The following is a 10,080-nucleotide window of genomic DNA, read 5'->3' on the forward strand; positions in this document are numbered from 1 at the left end:
TTATGGGCAGCAGAAAAAGGTCATTGGCTTCAACTGCATTAATTGTTGTACATGTCGTAGTCTGGGTTCTTACGCCCTGGGTTGGAAGGTACTTATGTGGGTCATCTGCCAAATTGAATCATGAATTGTCATTCACTACTTAGCACTTTGTTCTTGAACAGTTGATGAAAGGAATTCGTGAATTGTTCATTTACTTTTCAAGACTTTGTTCATGGACAGTTGCTGTAAGGAATTCATAAGTATTCATTAACTGTTCAGGACTTTGTTCATGAACAAGTGATCAGAGGAATTCATGAAGTGTTCATAGAGTTTTCATGAACATGTTCATGGACAGTTAATAGAATTCATGAATTTAAATGCGACGCACAACTAACGATGTGATTCCTTTATGTATAAACATATCTACTTCTTACTTAAGCTCATCAGTTACAATGAATTTGACATTGCGTCATTATCATTAGTATTATGAATTAAACTATTAATTAATTTGTTGTTACTGATATTACTGTTGAAGTATTTACATGTATCTGACTGAATTATCCTAACTTATCTGAGTCCTCTGCCGGTGGTATAGACAAAGTTACACTGTAGAATTTAAAAGCATTTAGGGATCAGTAAAGGAACAGACTGTAACTAGACGTGTTTGATGTGAGATAAAATCTGCTGTGAAAAAATAATATCCTGATTAAGTTTGTCATTAAAAGACAATTCAGATTATTGCTTACCACATCAAAGATAAGTAATAGAATGCAGATGTAAGAAGGATTCCAAAGATATTTTTCTGCACTTGCTTCAGATGATCATTTCTTTAAACGAAAATAGACTACAATATCAGGTTAAAATAGATTATGCTCATTTGATATACTATATATTGAAAACGGTATAGATATGTTTAATAGACATACATTATGTACTTAAATGCTTGATGTTTTGACCAAAAAAACTTGTTGTTGTTATATGATGCTTTGTTATTTCACTACAGTTAATCAATATACAAGCAGATTACATACCATTTACTTTAACAAAGGTAAAAATACAAATACAAGCTGATAGGTAGATTAGGTGTGCGAGGATGCTGTGGATTTATGCAGATAGTTCCGTAAATGTGTACATCTTGCTTTTTTAATAATACAAAATGTTGAACCATTTAAATATAGCATATCATACTTCCGTTGCCTTTTTGAAATCTTGATTTAAATAAATTACATACTAAGACACTGACTAGGTCTACTAAATCATTGTTTTGTGTACTTGATACGATTTTATGAGCCGGCGGTCGGCCGTTACGACATAGCATTTTTTATTGTTACCGATTCTTAGTTTGGGAAATGCTTTAAATATGCAGACATTGTAAGTTTTGAATAGCTGTGATGAAAGAAGATAAATAAAAACAAGTATTTTATCAGGAATTTAAGTCTTAACTTTCGTTTTCCATATTTCTCACCTGTTTTCGCGACCGTGATTTTCGGACATATCTGTCTTTTCTTACGAGACTTTCTAGTGCAATCTTAATAATTAGTCAATAAAAAGGCTGCATTTAAGAAAAATATGACAACTGTTGCAAAAGCAGTTAATATTTTGAAGCATTTTTGATAATAAAACATGCAAGGCATCAAACCCCATCTACCATTCTTGTAGAAGTTTAGCTGCGTATTATAGTATAAGAAAATTTAATAAATGATGTCAACATGTTGGGACAGGACTGCTGTATTTTGGAAAAGGACCCTTCAAAATTTGGACCCAAGGGTCCTGGGACTCTTTGGTTTTCATGTCTAGTGAAACTCCTGCCGGTCCATCAAAACAGACCAAAATACATTACTCAATGTGTCTAAAACATTGAGAAAATTTCACACATATAACTCCTGGGTACTTCCATGACCAAGTACAGCTAAATCTAATTACTTTGACACGAAACAATATTTTGCTGATGTAAGCTCCTTCTTAGTATTGAAATATAGTATTACGTAAAATGAATTGCAATACTTTCTGTGTATGTTATTGTTATAATGCACATTCCATGTGATGAAATAGACCAACTTTAGTATGTTGCATGCATGTTGTTTGCTCATTTCCTAGATAGTTTAATTGATTTAACATAAAATAAATCTGTTAGGATCTCAAAAGTTTTATGTGTTATTGTCAAGGTCCCATGTTCACAAAACAATTTCATTCTCAGCTGAGTTTGATACTGAAATTTTATTTGTCATTTATATCTAAATTTCATGTTAAATGATTATTTTCAAGTGACTATTCAGAATGGATGGTTTGTCTCAGCTGGAATATAATTTTGAAGTTGTAGTAAATTTTACCATTACCAGTTCGTTCTCAAACTCAGTTGAGACTGAAAAATATCTTGTGAATATCGGACCAAGATCCACATTCATTAGCGCTTAAATTCTAATGTAGACTTAATTAATAACGGGAAATTTTCAGTCTATCCCTTCTTTGTTCGTAACAAATGTATACTTACGAAATTTTATGGAGTTGTTTGTAGCTGCGGGAAGCACTTTCTTATTTATCTAACATTCAAAGCCTGAGATTCAGATGTAAAATCGTTGATGAATTCGGGCCCAGATTTGAAAAAAAACCCAGTCAATATCCTCAAAAATGTAAACGAGGTGCACGGAGGAACCACTCGTGAACATCCTCTTAATCGTTTACTGAAATTTGAATATATATGAAAATTATTGTGATTAGTATTTTAGTTTTACATTGCAACATCCAGATAATCCTGAGAGCTTTAAGAAATAATTTTGCAAATGCCATATAGATTATCAAACTAAGGGTCATTAAAATTGCAAACCAGTAAATTTAGAAAACAGACGTTGAAAATTTTGAAGGCTTTCAGACTATCCTGTTTACCGCTTCTTGGTAGCCATTGAATTAAAAAGGCCGTAATTAATTTGTATTTTAAACAACAATAACATTTATAGGTTATGATTTTTAATATCATTTCTATTGTTGTATTATCTATCCAAGTGTCTGACTGCCACAAAAACACAAATCAAAAATTTAATATGTCTATGATGTGCTTTTTTGTTTTCCCAAAGGTATCTGTCACCCTTAAGGAAATGATCTTTGGAGTGTCTTTATTTGTGGTATTTCTAGCATACATAATTAAGTTGATAGTCAGCAAAGTTTTCTTAATACACCCATTAACAAGAGTAGTCTCTGACCTCTGTTGAGGTCTATGTTAAAGACACTGATTCCGGTATGCCTGGTATGTGGCCTATGGAGATGATAAGGTCTGCGTGTTGGCTATAAGGGCCAATACACAAGTCGGGACCATTGGTAGACTTGCTTCTGTTTATCATAATAAGCTACTGTATAGCTACTGTGTTGTAAATGAATTGCAGGTGATATTTCTCACCTTTATAGCAAATCAGTTCTCACCTTTATAACGATATTTAGAAAGCTTGATTGAATTAGGGCTAAATAAACAAAGTGATAAGATACAACAGTGTTTTATCATATTTTTAATAAAATAAGTTTGATTGAATTAGGGCTAAATAAACAAAGTGATAAGATACAACAGTGTTTTATCATATTTTTAATAAAGTAAGTTTTTTAACAATTACATCTCATTATTTTTTATTATCAAAAATATAAAAAAAATGCATTCAGGCACATAGCTTTTAGGAGATATAGGAGATTTTCTTTGCCTTTAAGTCTTTTTTATACATCTCAAGATCAGTAAAAGGACAACGAAATGGAACAGAAGCGGATTCTTGCTTTGAATTTTTTGTCTGATTTATCGGTTTTAATCAACTTAATGCCTCTTTTGTACATTAAAATGTGACAATAGACTATATGGAAGCATTGAGGACAAGAAAAAAACAGACATAGCCCTACACCGCAATGAAGGCCAACCATAAATAGAAATAGTAGCGGAAAAATATAGTAGACATGTTTTTCAAATATCCATCAGCAAGAACATTTTAATTATATGAAATATATAAAGGGGTAAGGGTTATTTAAAAGAGAGAAGGGGGATCATAATATTACATGAGGGGGTGAAGGGAAGAAATACCACCAACATACAAGATAGTATACATAGCATATCGAAATGAACAAAAAGTTGAAAATACGGACACAGTCTCGGGACAGTTAGTAACATATGTAAAGAAAATTGTGGGTTTAAACACATTTGTGGCATTTGCTTCAGGAATTATGATGCAACTTTGATATAGTACTATGATAGGGTTGCTTAACAAGCTTCATGCTTCTAAAGATTAGCTGTTCATCTCAGTTATGTCTTCTGTTGTAATATAGTACAGTTTTGTCTGAACATTATGCATATTTGTACTTCATATTTTACCATTATCAGGTCAAAGGAAACCAAGTTGAGTCGATTGATATTACATAAGTCGTTTTTTTATGTTTGTCACACAAGAATATGTAGGCTGTTTCAGGCTGATTGAATTATTTGCAGACGCATTTTGCCGTATCTTGAAGACAATACAATTTAAGGTATACGGGGTGTAAAAATAATGTAGTTATCATGCAGGCACCAACAAACTTTGTCTGTCTCCTATAAGCTTCTTTCAATGGTGTTGTGTGCCAACAAACTCAAGTGCAATACATGAATTGTATTCACAGTCTGTTACTTGATAAACCATCATCTGGTATATTTGTTAATAGTTTGATATATATGTGAACAGTCTTTTACTAAAAGTAATAACTATCTAATGTATTTGATGTCTGCAAGTGTTCATCTCTGAGAAATTAATTGTATATGTAAACAGTTCTGAAGGACTATTTTAATTTATGCCAGTTGTTGTACAAGTTTGGAGTAAACAATAAAATGAAGAGAACACAACACAGGAAGTTTGTTCGACTCAGACCAGTTGTGAGTAACCTTGTTAAAGTTGTGTTAAAGCTTATACAAATATAAGAGATACAGTTTATTTATTTGAGGAAGCTATATTGCTCTGCAGAAGGCCGTTAGTTCTACCAATATATCAATGATTGGGGCCTTCCTTGGCCATTTAACTGGAAAATCATCTAAAATGTTGCTGATCACAACTAAACAATTACACGAAAACAGTGTTTCATTAAAAACAAGGCTGTCTAAGAATTAAACATGTTTCCACTGAAATCAGAAAAAAAATCCTGCTAATACTTCCCTAAGGACTTGTATATTTTCAAGTAAACATGGTCGAAATATTTTTTATCACTTTAGAGATTGCTAGACTCACAAAGGTGTCATTTAGTCTCTGAAATGTTGCCAGTAATTACATTTGATGATAATTTATACCTGACATGTTTTGATTAATGAGCCAGTATCTTCTATTTAGTTTTCCCTTCTAGTTTTATGTCTAAGTAAGCAATGACGTAAAGTATCAGAGTATCTGATAATTTAAAAAATATGTGCTTTCATGATATTTATGCTTTCAAGATTTTCTAGCAGCTCTCAAATCTTCAGCCGCTGGCCGTCTGTAAACACAAGAGAGTAAAGGTTTTGAGCGGTTCTCAAAATGTATAGATTTGTCTTTGAAAGTTTGTTGAATAATTCTTACAGTGTGGTTAAAAATGTTTTGTCCTAGTTGCAAAGCATTTGTGGGAATGGCAGGATTTTACTCCCATTTACAATCATCAAGCTAGAAATATATTTTAAGACTTATTGTCAACTTGTAAATAGTTTTGGGATATATCGGTTATAAAACTAATAGTTTATTTGGCCTTTACCGTAAGATAAAATACCTAGAATTAGTTTTGTTAAATGTTGTCTCGTATATTGAAAAGGATATTTCTTAAAAATGTAGAAAAGACGGCTACCACACTTGAAATAGGTCTGCACAGAGCTTTGCAGGCCTAGCTTCAACTACTGTACTCTTTCGGAATCCAGGTCTGTAACTGTTAAGCCATGCATAACAAATTCACCAAACTTTGTCACGAAACATACTCAACAAAAGGAATGAGTACACATTTCCCGGAAGAACAGAACAGCCCAAACACAGCATAGAAACAAAGAAAAATATCAAACAGGGAGTGCCACGCACCAAAAGCGCAGCCTCCTCAAAACGAACCCCCCAGCACGCAAACGCGTGCACCACACACACACTCAAAGCTTACACATCAGGACAAAACGAACAACACACACACAATCTCAAAGCCAACACGTAAGGACAAGACGAACAATAAGCATACACACACGCGCGCACACAAAGTCAACACACAAGGACAAAACGAACAGTGGGGCACCGCCTTGGAACGGTCAGTGGCAAAACCACCACTGGGGAGCTTAAACCGGTTTATGGTGCGCACCCAACCTCACTCTTACCCCCACCATGTTCCAAAGACATGGGACAGTGTAAATAAAAGTAATCCCCTCCAGGTGAATCTCTAACACACGTAATGGAAACAAAAAGGCATGGCATGTAAAACACAAAAATGCTCGTGTATAAATATATAAAAAGCAAACCTTAAGAACCAAAAACGTATGTACTCAATGCCTTTTCAGAAGACAAAGCAACAAGAGAAACACCCTTAAGGGCCCGATGAAACAGGCCAGAAGACAAATATCAAAACAGTTCAGTCCTGGTAGGATTTAAAAACTGCTCATCATAGAGTCCTCCCCCTCTTCCGTCAGACGCAATCAAAGAGGGATGCGTAGTGTCCAACTGTAAACGGGTTGAACACTAAACATGCGGTATGTCTCAAATAGAGCCATGCATCGCAACTTTCATGCTTGTTTGCTTATGAAATGAAATGAGGTAGTTATAATAGATCAAAACATAAAAAGTAAATTTAATATTTGAATAATATGTTTATCATTTTGCAATTTGTCATGCACTGCTTTTACAATTATTCGGTGTGTATTTTATAGAATTTCAATTATTATCATACATTTTAAGCACTTACAGAAATGTAATTATAACTCGTGTCAGACATTACGCTGGAGGAAATTGTGTTAAGCAAAGTTAAATTTGTAGTCGAGGGTTGGAAGAATGTAAAATCAAAGTTTTTTTCTCTTCAATCTGGGACTTGAAGTCTTTGCATTATACATTTTCACGTCCTTAAATTTTAACTAGTTTGTGTCAATGGTATGATAGCAAGAAAATACAAATATACAAACACAGATGTGATTAAAAAAAAAAATTCTTGCGGCAAACCAAATAAACAACCTTTTCAGTTAGACATATATTTGTACTGGGTTCAAGGCATGTATGCGCTGCCATGAACACAATTTGTTGAAGAGAGTCTGGTGATTGAGACCGACGATATTTAGTGAAAAGCTTTTACTGGCATGAAGATGCACTAATATTAACGTTCAGGCCGCAATTTGAAATTTTTACCAGCTTAGAGGGAATGGAAGCTTAAATTGGTAAGGGTATTGGTAAGCTTTAAAAGCGTTTTCAAGAATAAGAGATATAAGAAACTATCTAAAATGCTGTCTCATTAATCTCACAATTCCAAGTATAAAATATCACGAAATGTGATTATTAGCAACATTTCAGATGCTTAATGGCACATTATGAAGTTTACTGTTCCCATGAAGTCTCCAAAGTGCTGACAGCAAAATGTATTGTTTATATTACAATATATATATATATATCCATCGAGAACTACATAGCAACATGTCCATAGAGGAACATGCACAGATCTCTTTGAGATAAAACGTTAGATACAATGGACTAACTTATTTTCAAAATGTGCTGTGTTGATAATACAGATTGTTTAGATCTTAATTATTATATTAATCGCATGGTCCCAGTGTTGACAAGAAAGCATTCCAGAATAAGCAAAGCAGCACATAACAGAGGAAAATGGTTCTAAACTTTTTTTAGCTAGCAAATAAATACTGGGAAAAGGCTGGAAAGTGTTCTGTCTTGCATGTTTCAACAAATTCTTATAGATACAAAATAAATATCAAGGTACATTTGAATTGTTAAAGAAATATATCTCAAGATCTCCCTCTCTACAGATCTTAAAAAAAAACCAAAAAACAAAGACAAATATCAAACAGGGAATGCCACGTACCAAAATCGCAGCCTCCCCAAAACGAACCCTACAGCACGCAGACGTGCACACTACAAACACACACACATATACACACACACACACATAGGCAACACACGAGGACAAAACGAACAAACAAAGGAACACAAGTTTTTCAGTTACTGTCACTTTTTATGTGAATTTCAAAAGCCAGCTGCATTCATGTGTCATAAGCTCATAAACATTCAGCCGGTCTGAAAGAAGTTTAGTTCCTTTATTATGACAAAAATGTCAATCACTAACCCCACTTTGTACATTCTCCAGTTTATTTAAAGAGGATAACATATTTGCTTAGAACCAGTCTAATATATGGTCTTGTAAAGTAGAAATGTAAAAACTCATCCCAAGTATGCAACACAGAGAGTTGAGTGGAAGATATGAAATTCCAAATAACTTTTATTTAAGAAATGTAAGGGAAATTTAAAAAGCAATAATACTTAGTAATGTTATTATTAAACAAAGGTTATAACAGAAAAAGACTTAAGAAAACATGACAACATATCAAGACTGTTTCACTTTGTAATTAGACATAAAGAGAGAAAAACAAATAAATCAGAAAAAAAAAAGAGAGAAAAATCTGTTGTGACAGAATTGACATGGATTATACACAGCTAAATAAATAAGTAGAAATTAAAACGAAAGCAATGCTAGTAAGTACAATAAGTGAGAAACAATCGAATGAAAATGTTAAGAAAATAAAGAATATTGTTTTATAAATGTAGTTAAGAATGAAAACTTTTCAAGAACTCACACCGTCTGAAAACACATAAATGGGAAGAATGAACATATACACTAGTGAATGATATTGTGAATGGCCAGAGAAATAGAATGCACCCTGAGCCTCAGACAACAGCATTGCTGGCTATTCGTCAAATAACAACAGTAATGATTTTCCCTCATATATCAACGTCACTGACATTTCCTCAGATAAAAAGCAACATTGCTAGCCTTTCAAACAACATAACTGGCTTTTTCTCCAATAGCAAACAACATGTCTGGCATCTCCAACAACTTTCTGGCTTTCCGCACAAAACAGCATTGCTGTCTTCTTCTAGGAAGTGGTCAGTAAATCAGTTAATTGTTTATTAATTACTTGTGCCTCGGTTCTCCATCATCACTATTAAATAATCACTACTTATTTGAAAATGTCTTGGACTCGTGTCAGTAATTATGCTGTACCACGTACTACTATTAGTGTTGTAATTAATTATGATTCGTTTCATTGTTGAAATTTTTGTCAATTAATAGGTATAGCGTTCTTTCTGGTCTGGTTATCTAATTCAAACATATCATATTGTCACTTGAGCAATCACAAAGTAGACAACGCATTCCGAAGCCCATACAATATCAAGAATAACAGGATACCAGGAAATGACTCGAAAATGCGTCTTCACAGAGACCGGGAAAATACAAAAAAAAAAAAAAAAATGCGCAACGCTAGTTTATTTTTAAATTACTTTTACCGTACTCTTATAAACATGAAATGCAAAACATGATCCTTAAAGATGTAAAGCAAATCACGTTAACATAAACTTTCATTTACTGTATGTTAGTAATTTTAAGGTGAAACTTTGAAGAGGAATTGTAAAAGTGATAGTGCTGTTTCTATGAATTTTACATGTAGATACGTTTAACTGATGTCAAAGTAAGTGTACCCAACAAAGATTTCTATTAAGGTTTTGCGTATGTAATGTGCGCAGAACATCCAAAGTCGAAGTTTTTTTGTACATACGCAAAGCAACTTCGATTTCGGAGTTTTGCGGCCGCCCTGTTATTTGTTACACCTAATGATGGTCGTCCTGTGTGTCTGTCATAATGGTTTATACTTAGTCGGGAAAGAGAACGTTCGCATGGAAGAAACCTATTTTTGTTTAAATAGATGTAGTGTTATAAATACAGGGAATTTATATGCCTTTAATAATTGATAGTAATTCATATTTCGAGGGGTCAAAGCTATAGTGGTATAAGTGCATATAGATATAGAAATATCATCCCTCGATCTGTCCAGATACAAGCATTTGCCACAAAGTATACACCATTGTTTAGAGGTAGTACGTGTACCTAAAATTTTAAATTGTG

The sequence above is a fragment of the Mercenaria mercenaria genome, chromosome 1 (genome assembly GCF_021730395.1).
Source record: "Mercenaria mercenaria strain notata chromosome 1, MADL_Memer_1, whole genome shotgun sequence".
Classification (NCBI taxonomy): domain Eukaryota; kingdom Metazoa; phylum Mollusca; class Bivalvia; order Venerida; family Veneridae; genus Mercenaria; species Mercenaria mercenaria.